Source organism: Melanerpes formicivorus, unplaced genomic scaffold (genome assembly GCF_026170545.1).
Source record: "Melanerpes formicivorus ecotype bairdi unplaced genomic scaffold, bMelFor1.0.p_v2 SCAF_26, whole genome shotgun sequence".
Lineage (NCBI taxonomy): Eukaryota > Metazoa > Chordata > Aves > Piciformes > Picidae > Melanerpes > Melanerpes formicivorus.
In genome coordinates, this window is record NW_027142378.1 from 3,082,018 (window position 1) to 3,104,579 (window position 22,562).

At 51.1% G+C, this 22,562-nt stretch overlaps 1 long non-coding RNA gene across 1 annotated transcript; it reads left to right on the forward strand.

Annotated features, from left to right (window-relative positions):
• The first annotated feature begins 2,029 nt into the window (after positions 1-2,029).
• On the forward strand, positions 2,030-22,509 carry LOC137448839 (uncharacterized). Its single transcript, XR_010989232.1, has 4 exons — positions 2,030-2,073; positions 8,891-8,953; positions 17,939-18,049; positions 21,642-22,509. It is a non-coding gene; the product is annotated as an uncharacterized lncRNA (long non-coding RNA).
• Positions 22,510-22,562: the final 53 nt, after the last annotated feature.

The following is a 22,562-nucleotide window of genomic DNA, read 5'->3' on the forward strand; positions in this document are numbered from 1 at the left end:
CTCCATTCAGCTGCCTTTCAGGGGACTATTGGTCTTTCCAAGCCTTAGAGAAGTGTTGTTCCCACATCCACACACAGCCTGCCACGTCCACAGGGTCACTGTGGCTCAGGACAGAGCTGCTGGGGACGCGGAACGAAACTGCAGCCGGTCCGGTGAGGACGGAGTGCAGGCTCTGGGTTGGTTGTGCAGCCAGGGGCGCAGCTTCCAGGAGAGCAATTCTCTTGTGCAGTCAAGGTGAAAATGAAGGCTATTCAGTTCTGGGAAGATCAGGAGAACAGGACAAGTCCAAAGAATTGCCCACTGAGGAGTCAATTTTTGTTTTAATAATGCTCTTCTGAAGCAATTGAGACTGGAACCTGAGCAGGCTTCAGGTCTCCATCCTGTGACAGTGCAGCAGAGAGCCCCGGGGCTCCTCTCAGCTGGCATCCTGTGCTCTCAGCAGCTGCTGCCCTTCTGACAGTGAGAACATGGCTTAGCGTGAAGAAAGCAGCTTGCATCTGCCTGAAGTGGTCTGGGAATGACATGGCTGAGGGAGGAAGGCACCTCTGGAGATCAGCCAGCCCAACCTCCTAGGCAAACCAGAACCAACCCACTGGAACTACTCCAGCTCACTGGAGCCAGTTGCTAAGGACTTTGGCTGAGCTTTGAGTAGCTCTAAGGACAGAGACTCCACAGCCTCTCTGGGTAACCTGTGCCAGTGTTGCACCACACTCCTGGTAAAAGAGTTTTTCTTGTGTTTAAACCTTCTTTCCTGACTCCCACTTTGTGCCTGCTACCTCTCCTGCTGTCTCTGGATAGCACTGAGACAAAGCTGGCTTGGTGTCCTTTACTCCTTCTTGAGGTATTTGCACTCACTGATAGGATCCCCTCTGAGCCTTCCCTAGGCTCAATGTCCTCAAGCCCTCTCTAGCTCTCTTTCTGTAAGAGAGAGAATCACAGAACTGTGAGGCTGGAAGAGACCTTTAAGATCACCAAGTCCAACCACTAAGCTAATGCTACCAAGCCTGCTGCTAACCAAGCAACTCACCTACACAGCTTTTAAATCCCACCAGCGGTGGGGGCTCCACCACTGCCCTGGACAGCTCGTTCCAGGGCTTGATAAGCCTCTCTGTGAAGATGTTTTTCCTAATGTCCAGTCTGAACCTCCCCTGGTATAACCTGAGCTCCTTTCCTCTTGTGCTGGAGGCTGGAGATCATAGAATCATAGAATTGTCAGGGTTGGAAGGGACCCCAAGGATCATCCAGTTCCAACACCCCTGCCATGGGCAGGGACACCTCACACTGCAGCAGGTTGCTCACAGCCACATCCAGCCTGGCTGCAAAAACCTCCAGGGATGAGGCTTCCACCACCTCCCTGGGCAACCTGTGTCAGTGTCTCATCACCCTCATGGGGAAGAACTTCCTAACATCCAATCTGAATCTACCCATTTCTAGTTCTGCTCCATTCCCCCAGTCCCATGACTCCCTGATACCCTAAAATGTCCCTCCCCAGCTGTCTTATAGCCCTCTGCAGTAACTGGAAGGTCACAATAAGGTCTCCCTGGAGCTTTCTCTTCTCCAGACTGTGAATGCTCCAGTCTGAGATGCTGCAGTCCCTGCATGATCTCTGTGGCTGTGTGGTGGGCTCCAGTGTACCCAAGTCTCCCTCATACTGGGGGGTCCACTTCTTACATTTTTGTTGGAAGCTCTTTGTGCAGACCTTCTGTGGCCTCCTTTGCTTGCCTTCCTGCAAGGACCACCCTTGCTTGGGAAACAGGAGCTTTAAAAAGCCCTTTGTGAAAGGAAGGAAGAGAGTTCTGCTCTGGAGCTGAATTTACCTAAGCAGCTGCCCTGGTGTGCTGGGACAAGCTCCAGCAGCTGTGGGCCATCAGGCACAGCTGACTGCAGCTGGCTGCAGCTGTGTCCCAGCCCATGAGCACCACCACCACCACTATAAAGGGGGAAGTTTGGGGGGAGGAAGGCAGGCTCCAGCTTGAGGCTCTTGTTTGGGTTCTTCCTCACCTTGCTGCTTTACTTTTTCCTGCTCCTGAGGACTGCCTGCCTGGATGTTGTGCCTCCTGCCCCTCAGCTGCTGTAAGTGTCACTTTCTATTCCTTGTATTGACATTGGCCAGGTCATTGTGTGGTGGGTTGAAAATTCCTACCAACCCTAAACAGCCAGTCCAGCTCACTTGGAAGCAAATGAAGCTGTGTTTACAAGCTGAAATGAAATGAGTATGTACAAAATAGACAATATTGACAGGTGTTTACAACTTACAAACAGCACCAGAACCCCCCCTGGGTTTGTTTCTGGTAGATATTTGATGGTTGTCCTCCACCTTCAATCTCTATCTTGATTAAAACCTCTCTTTTTGGGTTGTTTGGGTCTTTGAGTGGTTTACTCCTGGAGGAGGAGGACTAAGCATATCTGATGTGCTTGCTCTCAGGGTCCCAGCACAGAGCCAGAACTTTTGGGGGGCTGTATGAATAATGATTAATTACCTTTTGCTCCTCTCACTGGTGTTGCCTCCTACCTGTTGAACTGTGGGTTTCTGTATGTGACAATTTCCCCAGTGAAGAGAAGCTTTGATAGGTGCAGTCAAAGCCATCCCACTTTAGCTACAACTAGTTACCTCTCCAAGGTTTATTTAGGAGAGCTTTTTCAACCTGCCTGTCCTATCATGAGACTTTCATGGGTGGATCCACTGCCCCCCATCAGAGAATGAGACAGAAGGAGGAGAGCTTCCAGAGATCAAGGCTGTGCTGTGTGAGTGGAGCACAGATGAGGTTGGACTGGGCAAACCAGTTGCAGAGTTATCAGAAATTAACAGAACTGGGGGGAGGGCCTCAAATGAAAGGCAGGATGGAGGGCAATCATTCCATGTGTTGAATTCCCATTGGAAGCTGAGGAATTTATGGACTCAGTTCAGTATTTCCCTGAAAGGTGGTATCAGTTTCCCTGAGCCTGTAGCACAGGATTGGGGAAGTGTGTAAAGATGACCAGAAAAAGCTTTGCTCCTTTCCTTCTAAGAGGGCTTCAACTTGGAACACACCCTGAGAAATAGTTTCTGTAGGAGGCAGCAGACAAACAGGGCAAGGGCATCCTGGGGGGTGTTAAGATGAGTGTGGCCAAGGTGGTGTTGGTCTTGATGATCACAGGATGTTAGGGGTTGGAAGGGACCTGAAGAGATCACCCCCCCGGCCAGAGCAGGACCATACAATCTAGCTCAGGTCACACAGGAGCACATCCAGATGGGCCTTGAAAGTTTCCAGAGGAGGAGACTTCACAACCTCTCTGGGCAGCCTGTTCCAGTGCTCTGTGACCCTCACAGTGAAGAAGTTCCTCACGTTGAGGTGGAACCTCCCGTGCTGCAGCTTACATCCATTGCTCCTTGTCCTATCCCAGGGAGCAAGTGAGTAGGGCCTGTCCCTTCCCTCCTGACCCCCAGCCCTCAGATATTGATAAGCATTTAGTAAATCCCCTCCAAGACTTCTCTTTTCCAGACTAAAAAGCCCCAGGTGCCTCAGCCTCTCCTCATAGGGCAGTGCTCCAGTCCTCTAATCATCCTGGCAGCCCTCTGCTCGGCCCTCTCCAGCAGATCCCTGTCCCTCTTGAACTGGGGAGCCCAGAACTGAACCCAGGACTCAAGATGAGGTCTCACCAGGGCAGAGTAGATGGGGAGGAGAACCTCAGAGGTCTTTCTCAACCCTAATGATTCTATGCTTCTAATGTGCATTGGATGTGCTCTTAGCTTTGGCAGCCCTGCTGTGTGTTCTGCCCCACCAGTAAAACCACTTCTGCTGAGCTGTGTTTGACACTAAGTGTGGTTTGAGGACAGCACATCAAACTGTGCTCTGCAGAGCAGGAAATGTGTACAGCAGCATCTAGACAGTTCTTACTCTTGCACCTGTGGCTTCTAAAAGCTCTTACTGGATTCTGACTCTTTTTTTCCGCATCTTTTCCCTTTCCCTGCCTGTCTCTCCTTTGGAGATGAGTTGTGTTTGTTACCTTGGGACTGACTTGCTGATAAAGCAGCAGAAGGCAGGGGCCCCATGCAGTCAGGTGTCTCAGGCACGTGCAATAAGCCATGGTGGTGCTGAGCATCTCTGGAAGGAGCCATCCCCCATTCTATCACTCTCCACTCTAAGGGTCTCTGGAGTTGTTTCTGTAAATTAGAAGGGCTGGAAAGCCCTCCAGGCCCCAGTGCTGGGTTGTCTTTGCTAAATACTGAGTGAGAACAGTAACAGTTACACTGGACTTGGTGAGTGGGTAGAAGAGGGAATGGCCTCAGGCTGCAACTGGGGAGGTTAAGACTGGACAGCAGGAAACGTTTTTTCCCAGCAAGAGTGGTCAGGCATTGGAATGTGCTGCCCAGGGAGGTGGTGGAGTCCCCAAGCCTGGATGTGTTTAAAGGTGGTTTGGATGTGGTGCTTGGGGCTATGGTTTAGGGGTGAATCCTTGTAGAGCAGGGTTCTGGGTTGGACTTGGTGATCCTGAGGGTCCTTTCCAAGCTGAATGTTTCTGTGACTCTGTGAAATTGGCCAAGGTGTGCTTACAGAACTGCTCTGCAGAGGGATGAGGTCTGCAGTGGGAAATGGAGACTGTTTGCAGAGGTCTAAAGCTCTTGCTCCATCGTCTCTGGTGACCAAGTTTGACAGAATTGGAGCTGGGCAGTGAAGGACTCCAAAGCTTCATCCAGGGCTGAGATGCTGACACAGTCAGCAGAATGTTTTGGGGATGATGGGGACGAGGGGCAGTGGGCACAAACTGGAGCACAGGAAATTCCCTCTCTTGATTGTGTGTGTGGTAGAGCCCTGGAGTAGGCTGCCCAGAGAGGTTGTGGAGTCTCCTTCTCTGGAGACTTCCAAAACCCATTTGGATGTGTTCCTGTGTGACCTGCCCTAGGTGATGCTGCTCTGGCAGCAGGGTCAGACTCAATGATCTCTGGAAGTCTCTTCCAACCTCTACTGTTCTGTGATTCCATGAAACTGATGCCTAAATGGTTTGGGTGCTGCAGTCTGCTGTCAGCAGTTCCTTCTGTTCCCATTCTCAGAGCTGGGAAGTTGCCTTTTTTTGGCAGGCCATATGTTTCATCAGTAAGTGACCCTGATCTCTCGACTGGGAGAACACCCTTTGAGCTTGAGCACAGCACGTGGCTCCCAAGCTGCTGAGGGATTTCTCTCCTGCTTTGACTCCTGCCAAACACATTGCTGCAGGTCTCCTTGCAGTGTCAGCCCTCTGCTAGAAGTGCCACGCACGTGTGACAGCCCCTGAGCAGCACCTTGCTGCCGCGTGCCCTGCTCCATCTGCACTGGCACCAGCACCACCTTGGCCAAGGCTGCCCTCAAACAGTTCACTGTGTGCTGCCTCTGACTCCTTTCATGTACAAAGATAGCTCATCCTCAGAAGAAGTCCTGTGGTGGTGTGCTAACATATGTCCTGCCGTGGAGGTGTAGGCATCTACGTGAGCAGGTTTGGAGATGTGCCACTATCCAGAAACACTCCTCTTGGAGTCTCCTGGGGTTGGTGTTATCACAGACTGTTAAGGTTGGAAGGGACCTTGAGAGATCATCCAGAGCAGGACCACAGAATCCAGCACAGGTCACACAGGAACACATCCAGATGGGCCTTGAAAGTCTCCAGAAGAGGAGACTCCACAACCTCTCTGGGCAGCCTGTTCCAGTGCTCTGGGACCCTCACAGTGAAGAAGTTCCTCCTCATGGTGAGGTGGAACCTCCTGTGCTGTGGTTCATGTCCATTGCCCCTTGTCCTATCCCAGGGTACAACTGAGCAGGGCCTGTCCCCTCCCTCTTGACCCCTAGCTTTCAGGTATTGGTAGACATTGATCAGATCCCCTCTCAGCCTTCTCTTCTCCAGACTAAACAGCCCCAGGGTTCTCAGTCTCTCCTCACAGGGCACATCCTGGTAGCCCTCTGTTGGACTCTCTCCAGCAGATCCCTGTCCCTCCTGAACCGGGGAGCCCTAAACTGGATGCAATATTCCAGGTGAGTTCTCACCAGGGCAGTGTAGAGGGGGAGGAGAGCCTCCCTGGATCTGGTGTTGAATCTCCTAGAGTTGGCCTGGCCCATTGATGCATTGGTCCATCAATCCAGCCTGGCCAGGTCCCCCTGCAGAGCCCTCCTCCTCTCCAGCAGATCAACACTGTCACCCAATTTAATATCATCTGCAAACTTACTGAGGGTTTAGTGAAATCCCTCTGTCCAGGTCATTGATAAAGACAGTAAAGAGAGCCCTGGGAAACACCACGAGTGACTGCTAAATAGATGGGTCAGAGAGATTCCAGGGAGCTCTTAAAACTGGTGACAGGAAGGTGGCTGTAAATGGCACTGACCACTTTTAATTAGCAGAGACTCCGCTGCATCCTCAGAGGCTGTGCAAGAAATGTAAACAGCTTTCTGTGTTCTTGCCTGTGCTTGTGGAGAGGGGTTGAGGGAGGTGGCCCACTCCAAAGATTCTGCATCAGTTCAGCTGCTCTGAGATGTGCTGAGCCCAGAAATATTGATCCTAGCAGCACAGTGAATTTAAGATAAGATCTGACAATATTAACAGGCCCAGGGCTTTGTGGTCTCTTCTATCCTAGTAAATAGCACCTCAGGATATGAAAAAGCTCCAGGCAGATTTAGATCTCAACGTGTGGAATAGCCAGGCAGGGTCTGTGCTGTGCAGGCTGGTTGAAATTCCTACCTGCAGAGGACTTATTTCACTCTGCTGGCCAGGAGCTGGCAGGGTGTGTTGCTTATTCCACCTTGCTGCAAAGCACTTCTCTGTAGTTAGCAACCAGGCACAGCTGCAGGTTCCATGAACTGCAGCCATGGGAGAGAGACTAGGGGGAGGGAGGGTGTGAAAGGGAAAGAGAATTATTCAAATAGAATAATTGTGGTTGGGAAAGACCTGGAAGATCATCAAGTGCAGCTGTTCAGCCCACACCACCATACCCTGAAATGTGTAAAATCAAGGGAGAGGATTGAAGCTTGAGGAGGGCAGCCTGAGAGTAGAGATGAGGAAGAAATTCTTACCAGTGAGGGTGGTGAGACCCTGGCACAGGTTGCCCAGGGAGGTTGTGGATGCCCCCTCCCTGGTGGTGTTCACGGCCAGGCTGGATGAGGCCTTGAGCAACCTGGGTGTCACACTGGGGGATTGGAATTAGATGACCTTTGAGGTCCCTTCCAACCCAAACCATTCTATGAGTAGATGAGACATAGATTTAGAGGTTAACCATTTGCACTCTGGAAAGGTTTGTAACAATGGAGAGCTTGAAGGGTGGTTGTAGCCAGGAGGGAGTTGGTCTCTTCTCTCAAGCAACCAGCATCAGAGGACACAGTCTCAAGCTGCACCAGAAGTTTAGGCTGGAGGTGAGGAGAAAGTTCTTCACAGAGAGAGGTGTTAGCCATTGGAATGTGCTGCCCAGGGAGGTGGTGGAGTCCCCATCCCTGGAGGTGTTCAAGAGGGGATTGGATGTGGCACTTGGTGCCATGGTTTAGTCAGGAGGTCTGTGGTGACAGGTCGGACTCGATGATCTTTGAGATCTCTTCCAACCTTGGTGATTCTGTGATACTGTGAAATGAGTTCTGATGAACAAAGCATCAAACTTCATTGTGGAATTTGAGCAAAAGAGAAAACTCAGCTTGCATCCCAGGTCCTGCTGAAATCACAGAGTGGCTTAGCCTGGAAGCGACCTCAGAGATCATCTACTCCAACCTCCCCACCATGGGCAGGGATGCCTCTCAACTAGACTCTGCTGCTCAAAGCTGCAGTGGATCTCTGGAACTTATGGAACAAGAGGTAGCCTCTTGATCAGTCTAAGGTCGCTTGAGACAAAGCAGAGGTCAGAGTAATGGTATCAGACGTCACAGTAGATGTTTCCAGCTCTGCAGAAAACCTCTTAAGACATGGGTTGCCAGAGAAACGGGGCACCAGAGGACTTGTAAACTCCTCTTCTAAAGGACCAAGTTCTTTGTATGTATTCTTGGAAACATCTCTGGAAGAAATGAAGTTGTATCATTTTGTGTTTGCCAATCTGAGGGGTTGCAGGACACCTAAATTAGCATTTCTATATCTGAGAGGGTCATAGACACTTGAGCTTGGCTGGGGAACATCACAACAGCCCTTCTCTCTTCCAAAGAGAGCTAAGTGTTTTGAAGTCCAACTCCTTCTGCAGTCAGCAGGGACATCTCCAACTAGATCAGGTTGCTTAGAACCCTGTCGAGCCTCACCTTGAATATCTCCATGGATGGGGCCTCAACCACCTCCCTGGGCAACCTGTTCCAGTGTTCCACTACTCTCATAGTAGACAACCTGTTCCTAACATCCAATCTAAACCTGCCCTGCTCTAGTTTGAAGCCATTGTCCCTCATCCTGTCACTGCAGGCCTTTGCAAACAGTCTCTCTCCATCCTTCCTGTAGCCCCCTGCAGGTACTGAAAGGCTGCTATTCGATCTCCCCAGAGCCTCCTCTTCTCCAGGCTGAGCACCCCCAGCTTCCCTCAGCCTGTCCTCATGGCAGAGCTGCTCCAACCCCCTGATCATTTTTGTGGTGTCCTCTGGACCTTCTCCATTAGGTCCATGTCCTTCCTGCGTTGAGGGCTCCAGACCTGTGCACAGTACTCCAGGTGAGTTCTCAGCAGAGGGGCAGGATCCCCTCTCTCCATCTGTGGCCATGCTGCTTTTGATACAGCCCAGGCTGTCCTTGGCTTTCTGTGCTGCAAGCTCACCCTGCCTGCTCATGCCCAGCCTCTCATCCCGCAGCACCCCCAAGTCCCTTTCCACAGGGCTGCTTTCTATCACCTCATCCCTTAATGGTATTGAAGGCAAGGTCCAACTGTTGCAAGGTTTTATCTTGCTACAAGAAGGGTCTGATAGACAGATCTTAACATGTTTGCTTTTAATTTCAGTCTCCTTGGCTTTGCTGCTGCTCTGTATGGAATCTGATGGTAGTGTTGAACCTACAGAAGCAGGTGAGTGGTCTGTAGCTTTAGAGCTGATACCTGCACTTCCAAGTTGTACTCTCTGACACGCTGGTCAAAACCTGATTTCAGCCTGCCTGCAGCAGTAGTGAGCACTCTGAGTAGCTGCTGGTGGATGGGACAGTCTGCACTTCAAATCCCTGCTTTCAAAACCATCCTCTGCTGTGCCTGTGTGTCGTGGCTGCTTTCTGTAGGGACCCAGGAGGAACCAGGGAGTAGGTGACTGAGAGATGCTGACAAGACTGTCGAGTGCCTGCAGGTCAAGGGAGGCTCTCCTCCTGCTCTGCTCTGCCCTGCTGAGGCCACGTCTGGAGTATTGTGTCCAGCTCTGGGCTCCAGAGTTCGAGGGAGACTGAGAACTACTGGAAAGAGTCCAGCAGAGAGCCAGTAAGATGCTGAGAGGATTGGAGCATCTCTCCTACAAGGAGAAGCTGAGAGACCTGGGGCTCTGTTGCTAGAGAAGAGAAGACTGAGAGGGAACCTTTGCAATGCTTACCAAAATCTGAAGGGTGGAGGGCAAGAGCATGGGGCTGGGTTCTGTTCAGTGGTGTCCACTGATAGGACAAGGGACAGGGAACACAAACTAGAGCACAGGAAGTTGCACTTGAACTTCAGGAGGGCTTTCTTAACTGTGAGGGTACCAGAGCCCTGGAGCAGGCTGCTCAGAGATGTTGTGGAGACTTTCAAAACCCACCTGGATGCATTCCTGTGCAACCTGCTCTGGGTGACCTTGCTTTAGCAGGGGGTGGTTGGATTAGATGATACTCGGAGGTCCTTTCCTACTCCTTACATTCTGTGTGATGATGTAGTCAGCCTACTGGGTTGAGGTCTTGGTTTCATTGTTGAGTGAGTAAAAATGCAGGAGCCAAGTGGGAAGTGCAGACTGGGATGCTGCTTGATTTGGATTTTCACTGGCAGCAGTGCAGTAAAACCACTGGAATGGTAGAGGAAAGAGGGGAAAGCCAATATTAGTATCTGTGTATCCTCTGTGCAATTGAAGAATGAGGGAAGGAGCATCCCCCGGAGAGCCCTTTGGTGTTCTCTTTGTGCTGCTAGGATCTGAAACCGTGCTCAAAGCAGCAGCTTCCCAGCTCATGCTGCCTGCTGCTTGTGAGTCAGAGCACCCTGGTCTGTTGTGAGCCCTGCCCACAGTTGCCAGGCCCAAGACCCTTAGTCTGTAGTGGTGCCTTGCTGTACAAGAGCTATCTTGAAGAGACTTGATGGGGTGCTTGATGCCATGGTTTAGTGATTAGATGGTGTTGGGTGATAGGTTGGACTTGATGATCTCAAAGGTCTATTCTGTTCTGTTCCTTCCCAGTTGGCCTTTCTTCTGTTAGAGCTGAGCTGTGTCTCCAGAGTCCCAGGGAAATCAAGAGCACAGGATGCAGAGCAAGGGGACAGAGTGTGGTCTGTCAGGTGTAGCCTTGTGTTCCTCTGTCACACCCATGATGTGCCAGGTGCCGTGCCCTCCGGCAGGCTGCCCTGCCCTGCTGGGCACTGTTGTGGCAGCTTTAGGCTGTGCCTAGGAAATTTTCCACAGATCTTGAACAGAAAGTAGTAGACTGTAAATAAATCACTGGTGGATGTGGAAAGGAAAATAATGATAAGGTTTAAATTGTCCCATGGGACAGATAACAGACATAAAAGGTCTCTTCTTCCAGGCAACCAGCACCAGAACAAGAGGACACAGTCTCAAGCTGCACCAGGGGAGGTTCAGGCTGGATGTTAGGAAGAAACTCTTCCCAGACTGAGAGATTGGCCATTGGAATGGGCTGCCCAGGGAGGTGGTGGAATCGCCCACTCTGGAGGTGTTTAGGAAGAGGCTGGATGAGGCACTTGGTGCCATGGTTCAGTTTCTTAGATGGTGTTGGGTGATAGGTTGGACTCGATCTCGAAAGTCTTTTCCAACCTGGCTAATTCTGTATCCTGTAAAAGCTAGCTGTGCACACTAACTTGGTCTCCCTTCCCTCCCTTTGCTCTGGCAGATACCAGCTCTGGCTTCTGCTGACCTTGGCTGCATTGCTTTGTTGTGGCTGAGTATTAACAAACAACTCTCTGCTCTTCTCTCCATCCTGTACAGGGGGCAAGGGAGCAGGGAGGGGAAAGCTGTTGGTAGCCCTCTGGTTTGTCCATGGGGCTCTTGTGCTGTTTATAAACTGCAAATATTGTATATTTTGTACATATTCATTGCATTTCGTTTCTGGATTGTATTTTTGCTTGTCAATACAGCTTCCTTTGATCTAGCTGAGCTGCTCTGGCAGGGGGGCAATTTTCAACCCCACCACAACTGTGCTCTCCAGCAGCCTGCACTGCTCTGCTGCACAGCTTCATCTGCTCACTGGCTGTGCCACAGCTGGACTCAACTGAGGCTTCCCAGCGCTTGAGCAGGCTGTACAGCTGCAAGTCGTCCTTGCTGGAACATTGTGGAGCATGCTGGTAAGCTGAGGCAAGTGTCAACCAAACCCTTTTATCCCCAGGAACAATAGTTCCCTGCTTTAATCCTAAAACAAAAGCCATTTGTGGAATGTCAGAGATGAGAGAGAGAGAGAGTTGTGTTTTGCCAGGCAGGTAGCAGGGTGAAGGTGGCATGCAGAGAGATGTCTCCTGGCTGCGGGTGTGAACAAGCTCTGGTAGTAATTAGTGCAGTGAAGCTCTGACAAGGAAATGGTTGGTGCTGAGTCTGAGCTCAGCCTTTGCCTTTGTGGGTTGTGATGAGGCTCAGTGCTATACTGCTGCTGTTCTTTGGTTTGGATCTCACACTACAGCACTTCTGTCCCCAGTCTGCTGATCTGACAAACACGGCTTGAGTCTGCAAAGAGAAAGAGTGTTCTCAGGTGTTACTTTGTCCTTCCTGATGGCAAATACATTCCAGGCACTCTTGGCCTTGGATTCACAGGTTGCATTGGGTTGGAAGGGACCCTCAAAGGTCAGCTTGTCCAACCCCCCTGCACTCAGCAAGGACATCTCTGACTAAATCAGGCTGCCCAGGGCCACATCAAGCCTTACCTTGAATGTCTCCAGGGATGAGGCCTCAACCACCTCCCTGAGCAACCTGTTCCAGTGTCTCACCGCTCTCATTGTGCAGAACTCCCTCCTGATGTCCAACCTAAATCTCCCCTGCTCCGGTTTCAAACCGTTGCCTCTCATCACAGTCCCTCCCCAGCCTTCCTGTAGGTCCCCTTCAGATACTGAAATGCAGCTCTAAGGTCTCCCTGGAGCCAAGATCTTCTTGACAGTGCAAACCAAGGACCTGCTTCCATACAGAGCCAACTGCAGTTAGTCTTGGGAATTTCAGCAGGGTCAACCAGAGTAGTTGCCTGCAGCCATGCGAGGCCAGAAAGTGAGATGCCTGGGAACAGACTCAGAGGTGTGCTTCTGACTGAGTGTGTGACCATGAGGAATGGGAAAAAAAGGTCTCTGAAATCCATTTTCTGTGGATTTACAGCCACCTGACTTTTATGAACTCCCTGCCTGGCTACTGCAGGATGATTTAGCTGCCTGTGTGGGAGCCTGCTGTAATTCTGTCCTCTTTAGCTGAAGTCCAGGGTGCCTGTGGTGCTCAAACCCCAGGGAAAATGGGGCCTGGCGTGGAGATGTCTTCTGTGGCCCCTCAGGGTGTAGGGCTGGAACATACACACTGCTATGGAGGGCAGTGTGAGCTGTGTTGTCAGATACTGGCTGCCCAGTCTCCTGAAAGCCTCGGGGTTAAAGAGCCAGGGTTTTAGTATCTGTAGACATGGCAAAAGCAGCAAGGTAATGAAATGGCAAATAAAATGTTTGGACTGGAATGCAAGCTAAAGGACAATAAGCTGTAAAATGGAGAGCTTTATAGAACCCAGAGGAAGGAGAAAGCAAATTAAAGACGCTGGGACTTGTTCAGCCTTGTTACAGATTCAACTTCAAATGGGCTGTGAATGCTGTTTATGAATCTGGAGCTGTGTTTGTTCTGAGAGGTACAAACAGAACCCACAGCCACTGGGAGAGCAGGTGAAAGGAAACTGCAGCTGAGGAGCTCCCTACATTTTCATTTCTGAGGCAGTTTGCCTTTCTAAAGATCTCCTAAGATAATGGTGCTGGGGCTTTGCCTCTGACATAAAATGTGAAGCAAGTGCAGCGGGTAGCTGCTGGCAAATGTATTTTTACCTCATGGTGCAGTTACTTTTTAATGAGAACTATAGAAGCTGATTAATTGTGGCTCCTACATCTATAATTTAGGGGGAGCGCATTTGCAAACAGGCCGTTCATCAGCCTGAACTCATCAGGTCAGCCTTCTGGTTACAGAACAGGAGAGCACACTTAAGCATTCCTCCCAGTACCAAAATTATGGAGAAAGACCTTGGAGTGCTGTTGGACAGCAAGTTCTCCAGGGGACAGCAATGTGTTGTCGTGGCCAGTAGGGCCAATGGCATCCTGCGGTGCGCCATGAAAAGTGTGGCCAGCAGGGCCAGGGAAGCTCTCCTGCCACTCTACTGCCCTGCTGAGACCACACCTGCAATACTGTGTCCAGTTCTGGGTTCCCCAGTTCAAGAGGGACTGGGATCTGCTGGAGAGAGTCCAAAGGACTTGTGAGGATGACTGGGGACTGGAACATCTCTGCTGTGAGGAGAGACTGAGAGCCCTGGGGCTGTTTAGTCTGGAGAAGAGAAGGCTGAGACATGATCTGATCAATGTCTATCAATACCTGAGGAGTGGGTGTCAGCATGAAGGTGCCAGGCTCTGTTTGGTGGCTTTCTAAGTGCTATTGAATAGAATGGAATAGAATTGACCAGTTTGGAAGAGACCTTTGAGATCATAGAGTCCAACCTATCACCCAACACCATCTAATCAACTAAACCACGGCACCAAGCGCCTCATCCAGGCTCTGCCTAAACACCTCCAGTGATGGTGACTCCAGCCCATTCCAATGGCCAATCTCTCTTTCTGGGAAGAACTTCTTCCTAACATCCAGCCTAAACCTCCCCTGGTGCAGCTTGAGACTGTGTCCTCTTGTTCTGGTGCTGGTTGCCTGGGAATGTTGAGGGATGTCTGTGGGATGCTCACATGGATGTGTTTCTCCCTTGGCTGCTGATGGGGATTCCAGCCAAGGTTTTGTTCTGCTGGGTTGTTTCTGCTTCATGCTTGTCGTCTCTCTTGATTTAATATATTTTTTAATAACATAATCTAACAGCTTGATAACTTTAATTAAAATATTTGATAAGTATTCATAGTGATTTGTACCTTATGTGCAACATATTCACTAGGGATCAGCTGCTGCTCTGGGTATTCTCATCCGTAGATGGAACCAGCGGTTCGGTTCTCCCCTGTGTTTGCAGCCACAGCTTTCTGGTTTGCAGTTTTTCATCAGACATGCCATGGTCTTGGTTGCTTTTGAGTCATTCACAATCAGTTCTCTTGCATTAGCTCTCACCAGCAGCAAGAACTGCTTTGTTGGTGGTATTTCACCTGGACTTGTATCGTATTTTGAAAGTTACTTTGGTGTCCCCTAAACAAAGGTGATCAGAGGGCTGGAGCACTTCCCCTATGGGGACAGGCTCAGAGGGCTGGGGCTGTGCATCCTGCAGAAGAGAAGGCTCCAGGGAGACCTCAGAGCAGCCTTCCACTACCTGAAAGTGGCTGCAGGAGAACTGGGGAGGGACTTTCTACAAGGGCTTGCAGTGATAGAATGAGAGGGAACGGATTGAAGCCTGAGGAGAGATTCAGACTGGAGATTAGGAAGAAATGCCTGACAGTGAGGGTGCTGAGACACTGGAACAGGTTCCCAGGGAGGGTGTGGATGCCCCCTCCCTAGAGGTGTTCAAGGCCAGGTTGGATGAGGCCTTGAGCAACCTGGGCTGGTGGAAGGTGTCCCTGCCCATGGCAGGGGGGTTGGAACTGGATGAGCTTTAAGGTCCCTTCCAAGCCAAATGATTGTGTGAGTCTATGAATATGCCTCTTGCAGGCAATACGTAATGACTATAATTTGTCAATGGGACTTTTCCCTTGATCATGACATCCACTGCTGTCCAAACATCCACTCCAGTGCCCTACTGCAAGGCTGGTGGCATTTTTTTCCAACAGCAGCAGAGATACTTCCTTCAGTATCTGTACAGCAGCTCGGAAGGAGCCTCATGACATCCCAAATCTGACGTCCTGCAGAGGTCTGAATTGGTAATGTAAAGTCTACTCCCATTGTCCACAGAGTGTCTCTGTGCAGGATCTGTGCCTCCAGGGACTGCTTTACATTCAGGGTGAGCTGCAAAAACAGTCACCTGGCAGTCCTTAGGCTGCTAAGAGATCAGTAAATCGTAGAATAGGGTCATAGAATGGCCCAAGCCAGAAGGGACCTCCAAAGCTCATCCACTCCAACCTCCCTGCAGTCAGCAGGGACATCCTCGACTAGATCAGGTAGCCCTGAGCCTTGTTAAGCCTCACCTTGAATATCTGCAGGGATGGGGCCCCAACCACCTCCCTGGGCAACCTGTTCCAGTGTTCTACCTCTGTCATAGTGAAGAACTTCTTCCTGATACCCAGTCTAAACCTGCTCTTCCAGTTTGAAGCCATTGCCCCTCATCCTGTCACTGCAGGCCTTTGCAAACAGTCTCTCTCCATCCCTCTTGTAGCCTCCTGCAGGTACTGGAAGGCTGCTATTAGATGTCCCCAGAGGCTCCTGTTGCTATACAAGTTGTGTGTGCCAGCAGAAAAGTTATTATCCTGGGAAAGAGACCTTTCCTGAGTGCAGGGTGACATCCCTTTGGATGACAAGAGACCCCAAACTATTTGGAAATAAGAGAAATATCTTCATTAGGGAGAGGGATCTTCTGGAGAGAGTGCAACAGAGGGCTACGAGGATGCTGAAAGGATTGGAGCACTGCCTGGTGAGGAAAGGCTGAGAGCCCTGGGGGTGTTTGATCTGGAGAGAAGATGACTGAGAGGGGATCTGATCAATGTCTATCAATATCTGAGGGCTGGGGGTCAAGAGGGAGGGGACAGGCTCTGCTCAGGTGCACCCTGGAATAGGACAAGGGGCGATGGATGGAAAATGCAGCACAGGAGGTTCTGCCTCAACATGAGGAGGAACTTCTTCACTGTGAGGGTCACAGAGCACTGGAGCAAGCTGCCCAGAGAGGTTGTGGAGTGTCATTCTCTGGAAGACTTTCCAGCCCTTTCTGGATGCCTTCCTGTGTGACCTGTGCTGGATTCTATGGCCCTGCTCTGGCAGGGGGCTTGGACTCGATGATCTCCAGAGGTCCCTCCAATCCCTATCATCCTGTGATGAGGAGCAGGGCACAGTTGTTCTGTTCATAAAATAATCATGGTTTAATTTCCTCACCTCCCCTCTGTTTTGCCCAGTTGTAATTAAAAGGCTGCTGAAAGACCTTCATAAAGATGTCCTTTTTTTTTTTTTTTTCCTTTTTTTTTTTTTCCTGGTAAATTATTTACAACTTTGAGAGGGTATGAAGCTATCTGCAAATTATGCTGAGTCGAGTGGCTGTTTGTCACATGCATGCAAGCTGTCAGAAACGAAAAGGAAAACAAACACAGAGATAAAATAATCCAAGAAAATGGGGAGGAAACAGAGAGAGAAAACTCTTCTAAAAAGTGAGTATTTTTTTTTCCCCCCTTATTGGAATTTGAGACAAAATTTCCTTTTGGCTTCATGCAAAGCAAACATTTTTATTTGGCTCAAAAATCCTTTGGAGGAGGGAGAGGGAAACGCCACAGGGGAAAAGCATCCCCATTTCCAGTTGACCAGAAGGTGTGGATTGATTTGCTAAGCCAGCAAAGTGCAAAATCCATTATTGACATAACTGTAAGCTCATTTACTTAAACAAAGGGCAGTCTTGCAATAATTGCCAGCTGAAAAGATGCTCACAGGATCTTAAGGCTTGGAAGGGACCTTTGGAGATATTCGAGTCCAACCCCTCTGCCAGGGCAGAACCATAGAATCCAGCGCAGCTCACGCAGGAACACATCCAGACAGGGCTGGAAAGTCTCCAGAGAAGGAGACTGCACAACCTCTCTGGGGAGCCTGTTCCAGTGCTCTGTGACCCTCATAGTGAAGAAGTTCCTCCTCCTGGTGAGGTGGAACCTCCTGCGCTGGAGTTGATGTCCATTGCCCCTTTGTCCTGTCACAGGGTGCAACTGAGCAGAGCCTGTCCCTTCCTTCCTGACCCCCAGACCTCCGATAATGATAGATGTTGATCCCCTCTCAGTCTTCTCCTCTCCAGACTGAACAGCCCCAGGGCTCTCAGCCTTTCCTCACCAGGCAGTGCTCCAGTTCCTTAGTCATCCTTGCAGTCCTCCGTTGGACTCTGGATTGCAATACTCCTAGAAATGTGGTGCTGCAGGTGGGGACTCAGCAGAGCTGAGGGGCAGCTGCTGTCCCTAATTCTTCCCCAATGATGCACTACTCTTAGTCCTTGCTGAAAGTCTGCATAAAGCTGACTTCCCTCTGTTAGTTTCTAACCTTTCCTGCAGGATTGTGAAGTCAGTTTACCACCTGACCTTTCAGCCAGAAGACTGGGGAGCAGCCTTGCTGCCCTCCTGCAGAAGGGGTTTGAGTGCTTTGTTTACCAGGAGAGTCTTTCAGCTCTGCAGCTCAAAGTGCTGGATGTGACTGAAGTGTTACCCATCTCAACTGCCACTTAAAACTCAGGCTGAACCTTTCCAGTTCTGCTCTTTGGATGGGCCCCACAGTAATTGAATGCTCATATTGTGCACACAAGGGGAAAAAGTAGTCACACCTGGCATCCATTGCTGAGAGCTCCCCTGATTGTTCACCATTGGCATGAGAGGGCTTTGGCGAAAAAGGCCAAGTGACAGCTGCAACAATATCCCTGCTCTCCAGGTTGTGAGGGCTTCATACAGGAAGGAATTTCTATTACTGCCCTGGGAATGACAGGCAAGATGACAACGTGCTGAGCGTTCACTGTTACTCTGCAGCTCCTGGAGATGCGTTGAAATTCTCACTCCTTGGTTCTTCCTTTCACCTTCCAGAGCTGTTTTCCAGCACTTGACTCTCTTCTTATGGAGCTGGTGAAGTGGCTGCAAGCTTGCTGTTGAAGGAAAGGAGGCTCACAGAGGAGGGAGGTGGTGCCACGGAGTCAGGTAAGGTTACCCGGTAGGAGAGCTAAGTGTTGGGTGCTAATTCAGACCATCCCTGGGAAAGACCTTCAGACACTGAGTCTAGAGACTGCAGTGGACTTGCACTGCACACTTTGGTGTAGGAAAGGCACCCATACCCAATGTACTCTGAATTTACCAGGGGAAAGAATCCTGGCAAAGTGTAGACAACTATTGATTGGTTTCCTGCTGCACAGAAGACATATCTCAGAGGCAACCTGAGACAGAGGAACAGGAGGCTCAGAAAAGTGAAGGAAAAGTAAGCAGCTTTCTTTTAAAGGATGTCAATAACAACATCTGAGATCTGGCTAGCAGCCGAAAGCAAGCAGCGGTTTGAACCGAGGCCACGTCACAACGAATCCCATTCAGCCAAGGAGGACCAGGGAGAGCACTTTGGTGTTTCTATTTGAGTTGCACAGCCACGGGAGTCTCCTGTCCCCTTTTCACACCTCAGCAATTGGCTCAAATGATGTTGCTAGCAGAGTGCCTGCCGTCAACCTAAGAGGAACCTACACTGTGCTCACCAGAGGAAAGTCTGGGTCAGGGCAAAGCAGTCACCTTTACAGCTCCACTGGGCAATGATTAAAAGTATTAAGGAGATGGAAAGAGAAATGATTGTTTGACCGTGAGCCTCATGTTCTATGTCTGATAGAAAACCTAAAATAAAACCCTTGATGGTCTCCTCAGAAGCAGAGAGCCACAAGCCCACAGGAAGGGAGGTAAGACCTGTGGCGACTTGGGGCTGCTGCTGAGCAGCCTGTGTGTCTCCCAAACAGGAGTCTCCTGCAGCGAACACTGCTGCTGAGGAAATGCTCTAGGTTCTGGACTTCCAATAATGGTTGAAAAGTTCTGCAGCCATAGACCTGACGCTCGGTTCTCGTTCTCTGTGTCTGCCCCCAAATGGAGTTGGAATCACAGAGTGGTTTGGGTTGGAAGGGACCTCAGACGTCATCTATTCTCATCCGCTGTCAGGGGCAGGATGCCTCACAAGTAGACTTGGCTGCCGGAGGTCTCATCCAACCTGGCCTTGAACACCCCCAGGCAGGAGGCAGCCACAGCCTCCCTGGGCAGCTTGTTCCATGTCTCAGCACCCTCACTGGAAAGAATCTCTTCCTAATCCCCAGTCTCAATCTGCCCTCTTCCAGCTTCACCCCATTGCCTCTCATCCTATCACTACTCAGCCTTTGTCAAAAGCTTCTTCCCAGCTTTCTTGTAGCTCCCTTCAAGTTCTGGAAGGAGTTGGAAGAAGAACTCTTGTAGTGAAAACTTGCTCCACTCTCTCCTGGTTTGGGAGCTCCCAGTTGATGAAATTGCCACTGTGTGCCACGTGGCACCCAGGAGGCAAGCAGCTAAATACTCAGTGTCTCCAGAAAGGATGGAAACTGTTTCCCACTCTGCCCGGAGCATGCACCAAGCCAGAATGAGACTGCCTTTGGATTTTTATGTCTGTTTCAAATGTGGTAAACTTGAGTCGTCTTCACTAAAGGGGTTGATCTGCCCCTCTGCTCTCCTGCTCAAGGGTAAGGATGCTTGTCCCACCAGTGGCTGCCTAGAGCTTGCTCCCTCTCCTGGGAAGGACTCTGTGTGTGGACCCTCTTGTCTCTGTGTGCCAGAGTCTGCTTGTCCTTTAGGTCCCTTTGAAAATGCTGCAGTGTAGCTTAGCTTAGCCTTCCACTTCCCAGGAGGGGCTTGGGCAGTTGCTGGGCAGCCTCCTTGGAGGCCTTGAGCAGGGTGGGAGCTCGGCTTACCCCTCCTTTTATTGGAAGGACCCAGCAAAGCTGCTCGGTCGTGTTGCAGCAAAGTGACCCACCTGTAGTTTGGGGCCTGGGTCTCTGACTTTATGGCAGCCTGTTCTCTTGGCAGCCTGTCAGCTTAAGAGCCCTGTAGTCAGGGGCAGGATGAAGAGTTGTGGAGCCCTCTGTCCCCAGCAGCTGCCCAAGGTCCCTGTAAGGAGGGCTGGGGAGGCTGCTTCAGGCAGCTGACAGACACAAAGCTTGCCTGGCTCTTAGAGGGCTGAGATCAGATGTTTCCCAGGTGAGCTGTGTTTGCTGGCGTATGCTTGGCACCATCTGCTAGCTGAGAGATTTTGAGGGGCTAGGAAGGGACTGGACTTAGCTCTGAGGAGATAAATCAAGTCAATGTGCCACGGACCCACCACCAGATGCCAAAAGAAGGAGCAGGGATTTGGGGTAAGTGTCCTGCTTGGCTGAGACCAGGCCAGCCCTGGGCTTCTGACCCCAGCACAGCTGCCTGCAATTGGCTACAGGTGGTGCTCATAACACCACAACCAGTATAAAGGGGGAAGTTTGGTGGGAAGGGGCAGCTTCTGCTTGGGCTTCCTGTTGGGGCTTCTCCTCACCCTGTGCCTGGGGAGCGCCCGCTGCCCCTCGGTGAGTATCACTTCCTAGACTTTGCTTTGACATTGCTCCTCGTTTGGGGAGTTCCTTCAATCCCTTTTCCCTTGCCCCTGTGGGGCTTCTCTCCTGCCCCCTTCTTGGCTGGGGAGGGGTCATCAGGAGGTGAAGCAAGTGCTGGAGCTCAGCTGCAGGCACAGGCTCAATACCAACACTATGACCCCAGGGCTGTGTTTATACCTCAGCTGCCCTGGTGCGTGAAGGGTGGGAGGGTGGTTAAGCTGCTGTGCCCTTAGCAGTTCCTCGAGCACTTGGAGCTGCCCTGCAGCTGCTGGGCAGAAGAAAGAAGCCCCAGGCCAGCTCGGCAGAAGAGCTGCTGCCCACCCGTGCCTCATTCCCATAGGAGCAGAGGGCAGCAGCTGCTCCCCCAGCTCTGTGCTGCCTTCACCCCCTGGGGTGCTGCTAATTGATGTTAGTTGTGTGCTCGGCCCCTGCCATGTGCTCCCAACACCCCCGGCTGGAGGCACGGGCTCCCATCACCGGGGAATGTGGCTGTGGCGCCACAGGGGCAGCGGCTCCAAAGCGTGGGGGTGAAAGAGCTGCTCTGATTCGTTTGGAACACAGCTTGTAACTCAAGTCTTGAGGCAAAGGCACCAACAGGAGGGCACAGGGCTTAGCACCCTGGGAGCTGAACGATTTGCAGTGGGACTAAAGGGGGCAGGGGGGTGAGGGAAGGTCACACTTGGGGTTTTGCTGTCTCTGGCATCTGTGAGACACTGGTTATAATATTTGGCTTTCGCAAGGGGAATTGCTGGGGACCGGGCGGGCCCCATCATTGTGCCTGGATCGTTGGGCTGATGGGTCTCTATTGTCTGGGGTATTGGGAGAGAAAGGGGAGGTGCCAACAGGTCTAAAGACTGGCCAGGTCAAGGGTGCAGGTTTTGTCTGTCCTGATGGAGAGGGGTGGGAGCCTGTTGGGGAATATATGAATATGTACGCTTTAATATATTACTATGTATGTTTGCCGTCTATATCAGTTCAACTCGTGTTGTTAGGGTGCACCTCTAGCAAACTCGCTCTGCGCCCAGCGCCGTGTTGCCTTTATTTTATAATAAACTGGTTATAAATTTTCGGCAGTGAGTTCGTTTCTCACACATCTGTCCCTGCCAGGCCTAGGAGGAAAGGAAGAGTCTTCTTGTAACTGTTTCTCTCTTCTTCTACAGCCGGAGGAGTGTGGGCAGCAGGGAGAGAGAGAGGCCCTGGGTTCTGTCCTGCTGAGCTCCCACCTGCAGTACTGCCTCGAGGTCTGGTATCCCTAGTGGGAGAAGGATACAGATCAGCTCGAGCGAGTCCAGAGGAGGCCACAAAGATGATCCAAGGACTGGAGCAGCTCTGCTGAGGGGCCAGGCTGAGGGAGCTGCGGGGGCTCAGCCTGGAGAAGACTGTCAGACCTTGCAGCTGCCTTCCACTACCTGCAGGGCTGCTGCTGGAAGGCTGCAGAGAGACTTTTCCTTTTTGCCCCACTCTGTTGTGAACTTGAACGAGAGGAGCCCCTTGTGAGGCTCACTGATGTTCCAGCCTCGAGGAGCTCAGGATCCTGCTCAGCTTGGAGCTGCTCTGAAACTAATTGTGTAAACTCTTTTGCTGCTCTTGCGTGTCTGACTGTTTTTTATACTGTGGGGTCAGATTGGGGGAGAGGTTGGGCTTCTGCCTGAGCTAGCAGGTCTCAGCCTTGCACAGACAAAGGCAGGGTGGGGTGGACTCGTGCCTCTGAGGGCTGGGCTGGCTGTATGCCTCTGAATGAAACTCAATGCTCCCTGTCATCTGCAGGTATTCCCTGGTTTCCCAAGGTATTCCTTGTTGTTATTCACACATGTCCCAAGATAGGCCATGTCCTTCCCACTGTGGTAATTTCAGGTGCACAAACCCTGAGAGCAGCTGCTGCCACCTGGAAGAGAAGTGATTCAGAAGAGCTGGAAAAGGGTCTTCATTTCCTCATCTGGCACTGCTGCCTCTATGTTAGGGGATAGTGCAACCAAGGGAATGGCTTGGAACAGGGGCCAAGAAAGAAGAAACTGGTAGCTTCTCATTCTCTTTGTCGGGGGGGGGGGTGGGGGGGTGGGGTGGGGGGGGGCTCCTGTGCT